We start from the raw sequence: 7,938 nt of genomic DNA on the forward strand, positions 1-7,938 counted from the left end.
CTGGCAAAACCTGCATGGGACCAGCCTGTGATTAGATGGTGGGGGAGTATCATGACTAACTGCTGGACTCCGAAGGCTGCCGTGGTTATGGAAGAAGGCCCTTGCTCGCAGGAAACGCCCGCTAGAGTAACTGGGGATCAAGGGCATCAGGTCTGCAACTTACTTACAAATACAGAGAAAAAAGGGCTTGTACTATTCTTCCACCCTTTCTGAAATGGTGGAAATGGTTTCCAATATATACAAAGAAAAAAAAAAAGGCCCCATATTTAGTCTCCGCTGCTAGGACTGCCCTCAATGAATTTGCAAATGTAGGGGAGGTGTGGAGGCAACTTTAAGCCTAAGCCTCTTGCAGACTCAGTCTGTACCAACCGATGTATGCACAACCAGACCACGGACCTTGTCAAGCAGATTTACAGCCATCAACTGTCACACAGAACGACACCTGACATCCCAAGATACGTGCTGAGCTACTCAAAGAGAAACTGAAATAGTTCTCATTCTGAGGAATTAAGGAATTGAGATAGTGAACAACTGCTAGAATTAACCCCTGTGACTCTATAATTTACATCATACAAGTCAAGTAACATTTTGACAGACAAAACCGAGACAGCCAGATAAAATGAAATCAAGTTTAAGAATTCAACTTGAATACTTTCCTAGTTTGCTAGTGAATGTCAAAAACTCTTATGACCTTTAAGAGTGGAAACTTGTCAGTACGGGAATGTAAAAAACTTTTAGCCTGACAAATTCGGTAATAACAACAATGAACACATACCGAGCACTCAGCATGTGGCAGACACTATCCTATGTAATGTGCATGTATTAACGCACTTAATCCTTACAACAATCTGTCCCCACCCCACTTTCAACAAGAAAACTGAGGCCTAGGCTGGCTCAGCACTGCCTGGAGTCACCTGGCCTCTGAGTGGGGAAGCTGGGCTGGGAACGTGGGCGGTCTGGCTCCAGAGGCCACACTCTTAAGAGGAAGCTTACCTGGCTTTCCTGAAATCCACAGAAGTATGAATCTGAGAGCACACAATTTATTTTCAAGGCTTTTAACTGGGAAAAATCAGAGACCACCTAAAATGCAACAGAAAACTAGCTAAATAATTCATGTATATTATGGAATGCAATACAGCAATTTAAAATCAGGCTCCTTGGGAAGGCTGAATAACGGTTCCCAAACGATGTCCACATTCTTATCCGCAGAACTTATGAATGTTACTTTATATGGCTGAAAGGACTCATAACTAAAAGGATGTTCTGAAGGCGAGAGCATCCTGGATGGTCCATCTGGGTCCAGCGTAACAACAAGAGTCTTTGTAAGAGGGAGTCAGGGGAGTGATGGTGGGAGCGTGAGGCTGAAGTGATACCAGGAGGAGGTCAGGCACCAAAGTCTGCAGGTGCCTCTGGATGCTGGAAAAGGAAGGGAAACACATGCTCCCTGGAACTTCCAGAAGGAATGAAGCTGACACCTTGACTTCAGCCCAGTGAGACTGATCTCAGACTACTGACCTCCAGAACTGCAAGACAACAAATCTGTGTTATTTTAAGCCAACAAGTGTGTAGAAATTTGTTACAGCAACCACAGGAAACTAACATATTTCCCAGAGAATATGGGGGAAGTGCTAATGAAATATTAAGTAAAACAGTTAATGTGATCCAAATTTTCATTTTTAAATATCTATCTATATGCACCAGGGAAAAAGATAACTTTGTGCAATAAAACTTGCACAGTCAAAATGTTAAAGATGTAATTTCAATTATGCACATAGCAGAGCTTAAAAGGGATCTGCATGTGTGTGTGCTAAAACACTTCAGTCATGTCTGACTCTCTGAGACCCCATGCGCTGTAGCCCACCAGGCTCCTCTGTCCATGGGATTCTCCAGGCAGAAATACTAGAGTGGGTTGCCATGTCCTCCTCCAGAAAAGGCACTTAAGGTTATGCTTTCAGCTAGTTCATTCTAAACAGATTTGCCATCTGTAACATCACTTACATATAGGGCCTGGTTAGGGTTGCCTCTGGATCCACTAACTATTGACTGGATTTAATTCCTATAAATTCTTTATGTAGAAGGCCTGGTTATTTTTCCATACAAAGGTACACCCTAAAAGATGGTATTTAACATTATGGATTTTCCATAAGTATAATTATGTCTCTAATACAAGTACAATCAAAAAATACTTGACATTAAATACTAAATGTAAAATACAAAGCTCAAATAGCTCAAATAATACAACGCCAGGAATAAGATTCAATGGGACGTGGATAAGAGGGAGACCAAGTAGAGATGTATTACCTGGGCAGGCCAACAGTCAACATTCCTTACAGCCCAGAATCTTCTATTGTGCATTATAAAACAGTGTCACTAGGATTCTGATTCTGGGTATAGCTAAAGTACATACAAATTTGTTTCTTTGCAAATAATTAAAGAACACAAGTCAAGGAAATGACTTTTATCACCCAATAGTCATCTAATTAGGAAGATGTGCCTTGCTTTTTAATGACCCTTTACTGAAACAGATCCAGAGAAAATTGTTTAGGTCACAAAACAGTACCATTCAGTTCAATCAAAATTTGGCTGTAAAAATACCACTTCCATAACTAATTGCACACTTGACTGTATTACCATTGTTTAACAGGCTAACATTTGAGAGATGCCAGACCACAATATCTTAAAACAAAGGTGTATTCTTAAGCCTGACTGAACCATTCATTCTGGCACATTCAGCCATCAGTAGGTTTTGTAGGGGGAAATTCAGCCCTGCAAGTCAAGAGCACCAAAGTCCAGAGTCATGGTCCACACTGTTTTTATTGTCTGCTCTTTCACAGAGGCTGCTGCTGTCTCCTCACTCTCTTTACCCTCCCACCATCCAGGACCAGCCAGCCACACAGGAGGCTCGCACTTGCTGCATCTTAAACTCATTCCTTAACCTTAGGCAAAAAGACATCCTCGATATTAATAAACCAAGTGAACAGATTTCTGTATCAAGTCAAAACTAATTAGGCCACAGGGAGGAGGAAATCAGTCTCAAGCTGACTCAGACCATACACTGAGAGACCAAGGTCCATCTCCCATTCTTAATATTTCAAGTCATCAAGGGCTGGACTTGCCAAGTTCTTCCAACAAAATATATGCAGAATCTCAACTCTCTCCTGATGTAAAGGGGCAGATGCAAATACACCCCCACGCCCGACTCCACTTAAAGCACTGCACCAGGAGCCACATGCAGTCTCCTGGGCCTGCAGCCTCTAGTTACTCTGGCACTGTGGCTGCCACACAAAGGAAAGAGACAGCAGGCGGGACAAGAACCATCTCCCACCAGACTGACAGACAAGGTAATCACACATGAGAAGGACGCGAAGAGGATGATCAAACCTCCTGACTCTTCAGAAGGGAGCCTGCAACATCCCATGGGGTCCAAGGAGCTTCTAAGGCTCTGCAAGCACGAGACTAGAAACGCTTTCTTTACAGACCAACCAATTCCTGATTATAAGAGTACTTGGGGAGCACAAGGGAGTTAGCTTAGGGCCAGGGTCCCACCTGGCCAAACCAGGTGTCCCCCTCCCCACCTCTAACAAAAAGGGCTCTAGCCATCTGCTTCATACATGGCAACAAAAAACATTATCTGAAAGAAGTGTCCTGCATGAATGGATAAACAAAATGTGTTATGTGCAGAGTGGACTATTAGTGTCCCGTAAAAAGGAATGAAGTATTGAGGGAAAGGGTAAACTAGGAGTTTAGGATTATCAGATATACAACACTATATATGGGGGCTTCCCTGATGGCTCAGATGGTAAAGAACCTGCCTGCAAGGCAGGAGACACGGGGCAGGAGACCCGGGTTCAATCCCTGGGTCAGGAAGATCCCTCGGAGAAGGGAACAGCAACCCACTCCAGTACTCTTGTCTGGAGAATTCTAAGCAAAGAGTCAAAGGGGTTGTAAAGATAAACAAGGACATACTGTACTGCCAGGGGCCAGCGTGAGAAACTCCGCCCATGGCACTGTACAGCATGAGCTTCCTAGGTGGCACAACTAGTTAAGAACCTGCCTCCCAATGCAGGAGCTGTGAAGAAACATGGGCTTGATCCCTGGGTCAGGAAGATGTCCTGAAGGAGGGCATGGCAATCTGCTCCAGTACTCTTGCCTGGAGAATCCTGTGGACAGAGGAGCCTGGCAGGCTACAGTTCATAGTCACACAGAGTCAGACACGACTTAAGCAACTTAGCACTGTATAGCACAGAGAACTATATTCAATATCTTGTAATAACCTAGAATGGAAAAGAATCTGAAAAAGAATATACATATGTAAAAATCAATCACTTTTGCTGGGCACCTGAAACTAATACAACGTTGTAAGGCAATTATACTTCAATTAAAAAAAAAAAAGAATGGCACACAGGGTACAAATTACATGAAGTTTAAAAATAGTATGAAAAACAAAAGAAGCCAGACACAATACTCACATATAACCCCATCTAAATACACAAAACATTCAAAAAAGACAAATCTAAGGAGACAGTAAATTAGTGGTCACCTGGAGCGGGAGTTAGAAATGGTCACTGACTGCAAATGGGCACTATGGAGGATCTTTTGGGGATGGAAGAAATGTTCTAAAACTGGATTATGATGATTGCACAACTGCAAATTTACAGGGAAAAAAAGCTGAGTAAGCACACTTAAAAACAGTAATTTTAACCTTAATAAAGCGCTCACGTTAAAAAAAAGTGTGTGTGTGTATATACATATATATATGTGTGTGTGTGTGTGTAAAATGGGTGTTGCAGATTAAAAGTTGGTGGGAAAAAAATCACTGTTCTCCAAACCCCTCATTTTTATACTTAGGCAAACTGAAACCTTGAAGCGAGAGCGCTACTTACCAGCAGTCAAGACTAAAGGGCCAAAGGAAATGAAATTCTCCAGTTCAACTCCGAGACCTTAGGCCACTCTCTTACTTGTAAGTGTCCTTCAGAATCTAAAGTAAATATTTAACTTAATCTGCATAGGCAAATAGGCCAAAAGTCTCAAGGGCGCTAACCCAGACAAGGGGAAAACATCTTAAATGAACGTAAAGGAGACGGTGTACAACAGTCTTAGGCAGCACGTGAAGCTCCTACGGGTCTGAGAGTCAACCAGAACCTCCCCGCCCCAAATAACCGACGAGGTTCTTACCCCGCATTTATAAAAACCAGACTCGGAAGGGGCAGGAATCGAGGTCCCTTAAGATCCCACAGCAGGCTCCCATCTGGGAAGCAGACCGAGAACCGCGGTCTGTTCCGAGGATGAGGGCCCGGACCAAGCACACGGTGTGACTCCGTCAAAGTTCACTTCAGATAAAGGAAGCGGGGAAGTTGAGCGACCACCGTGGCGTGTCAACGCGCAAAGAGGGCCAGGCGGGGAACCCGGCCGGCAGTCCGGCCGGGGCGAGCGGCGGGACGGCGCGGCTCCCGCGGGCAGGCAAGCGGCGCACCCGCACGTCTCCACCGCTCGTCCCCCCCGCGCCCCCCCACCGCCGCCCCCGTACCGCCCGGTTCGCGCCCGCGCGGCTCCAGGGGCGCAGAGAGGCCCCGCCGCCGCCGCCCCCGCCCCAACAGACCCCCGCCCTCGGGGCCTCGAGCGCGGCAAGCAAGCCAGAGCGCGCAGGCGACAGGTAGGGAGGGCCGGCGGCTCAGAGGAGCGGACTTGCCTGACGTACCTGCGGCCGCCTCAGGCTCGGGTCTGCTGGGCCCGGGATAACGGCGCCTCCGCCGCAAACACGCCTCGGGTCTCCATTCGGGGCTGTTTACTCCCAACTCTCGCGAGACTGCGTGATTGGGGCGGGGACACCGACGGCCCGGAACGCCGGACCCCGCCGACCGTGCGTGCCCTGCGTGCGCGCGCTGGACGCCGAGGTCCCGGGGCGGGGGGGCACCCTGGCCGGGAGGAAGGGTGGAGGTCTCGCGACGTTTGCGGCCCTGGGGCAGAGGCGGGGTCAGGTTGCTGGGACTCGGCTCCAGTCGGGAGAAAGGACGATTGGAGTGGGAGGATGGGGGATTCACTAGAGCTCAGGAAACCTGTATGGCCCCGGAGCGGGCGCAGCCTTTCGGAGGACAGCCGTGGCAGAACAGCCACTGAACGTTCATATTCATCCAGTGCTCTCCTCCTGGGGCCTGTAGAGCCAGGTGCGGCGGCGCTCGCCCTGCAAACCTCTACCCGTTTAACCCTCGCTGCAGCTCGGATACAGGCGAGTCGAGTGCTTACTCAAGGCCGGAGGGTGCGAGTACTCACCAGACTCCCACCCTGACAGGCGAGACCCCGGCCTGAAGTCCGGTCTGCTCTACTCTTAACCTCTCCCAGCGTCGCCTGGACCACGGACGCCAAGCGGTGACGCGTTCTGAACAAACAAAGATCAATGTATTAAACTCCCTAAAAGTGCGCCCCCCCCCCAATTGTCTGGGTGATTGAGATACTAAAATCACCCACTTAATGTCTAAGTGTTGAGCTGATCCACACTAGACATTGGGCACAACTAGGGGATGGAAAGGCTTTCCAGGTGGCGGCAGTGGTAAAGAATCTGCCTGCCAATGCAGGAGACGCAAGTTCGATCCCTGGATAGGGAAGATTCCCTGGAAAAGGAAATGACAACCTTGCCAGGAAAATTCCATAGACAGATGAGCCTTGAGGGCTACAGTTCATGGAGTTGTAAAACAGTCGGACACGACTGAGCTGGCACGCAAGGAGGACTGAAAGCCTGTTTTAGGTCATGCTGATGACAAATGATGTGCTGTGTCCTGAGATAAAGCTGCATCGTTTGACCTTTCCACAGCACCTGGATAATGCCCCAGTATTAGAAACCACAGCACTGCATATTCCTTTTAACAATATTTAACCAAACTGATATAGCAGAGAAACAGAATCACCTACTAGCTTTTTGTGATCTTAGGCAAGTTGTACCTCGGCTCTCTGGAACTCAACTTCCTCACCCAAAGGAGATATGAATACCTCCCTCAAAGGATGAAGGTTAAATGAAGCATACACATACAGACTTTGACACACAACATATTCAATAAATGTGGTTGTACTCGACCAACCCACACCTGATCAGTTCTTCTCCACCTCCTGAGATCACATCAGTGTTGGGAACTTTCAGAGAATTCCTGACTCTTGTATTTGTAAATCCAGAGCACTCCCCTCCTACCAGACCACATAAGGGACTTGATCTTAAAATTAACTGCTGTTCTAATCAGGGTTCTTTTAACAGCCCTTTAAGTCCCTGCCATTGAATACAAAGCCCCACTGTTAGAACAGAGGTAGGTTAGTGAATCGCAAACATCCTTGTCCTGTGACACTGAAGGGGAGGAGAACTTTGCAGCTCCTGAGAGCCCTAAAAACTGCAGGGGGCCTGGGCCATGACAGGAGGTGGCCTGGAAATTTACCAAGGGGGCCTGAGCACCCCAGAATCCTGGTCTACCGGTTTTCAACCACTCCAGGTTCTGGTAACTCCCTAAACTAACACTTCATGTGTATAATAAAGCATTTGTAATCCCATGGGAAGGTAAATCTTTATTTAACCTGAATGCTATTTTAAAGAGTAACAGTCCAGAGACACAGAAAGAAAGACTGATTTCGGAGTGTACACAGTGTCAAGACTTGAGATGCCATTTAACCCAAATGTGCCAAGATTTTAAGTAACTGAGGTGAAAGCAAAACAAAGCAAGATTCCTCAGAAGAGCTGTCTCTACTCACTGTCTCCCTTTTTCTTCCCCGTCCTTGAACTTGCTACCTTTCATCCCCACCACTCAAAGAAAAATGGATCATGGCAAAACCACTAGTGATCTCTTTATCACCCATGTCAAGGAACAAAAATTGGCCTTTATCTTACTCAACCTATCAGGAGAATGAGAGCAAAAAAATCAACTCTGTAGTTTCAAGACTTGTGAGACATACGGCTATGCA

At 46.9% G+C, this 7,938-nt stretch overlaps 1 protein-coding gene across 3 annotated transcripts in view; it reads right to left on the reverse strand.

Annotated features, from left to right (window-relative positions):
* The window catches only part of MBTPS1 (membrane bound transcription factor peptidase, site 1), a 45,321-nt gene extending 39,422 nt beyond the window's left edge, over positions 1–5,899 (reverse strand). Inside the window, exons 1-2 of one of the 3 annotated variants that reach the window (XM_069552567.1) lie at positions 5,699–5,899; positions 994–1,080 (exon numbers count right to left, since the gene is read on the reverse strand). The gene's annotated coding sequence lies outside the window, so the exon portion shown is untranslated. Of the gene's footprint in view, positions 1–993; positions 1,081–5,689 lie in introns of all 3 variants that reach the window. The other 2 variants (XM_069552568.1, XM_069552566.1) reach the window with 2 other exon arrangements.
* Positions 5,900–7,938: the final 2,039 nt, after the last annotated feature.

The sequence above is a fragment of the Ovis canadensis genome, chromosome 14 (assembly GCF_042477335.2).
Source record: "Ovis canadensis isolate MfBH-ARS-UI-01 breed Bighorn chromosome 14, ARS-UI_OviCan_v2, whole genome shotgun sequence".
NCBI lineage: Eukaryota > Metazoa > Chordata > Mammalia > Artiodactyla > Bovidae > Ovis > Ovis canadensis.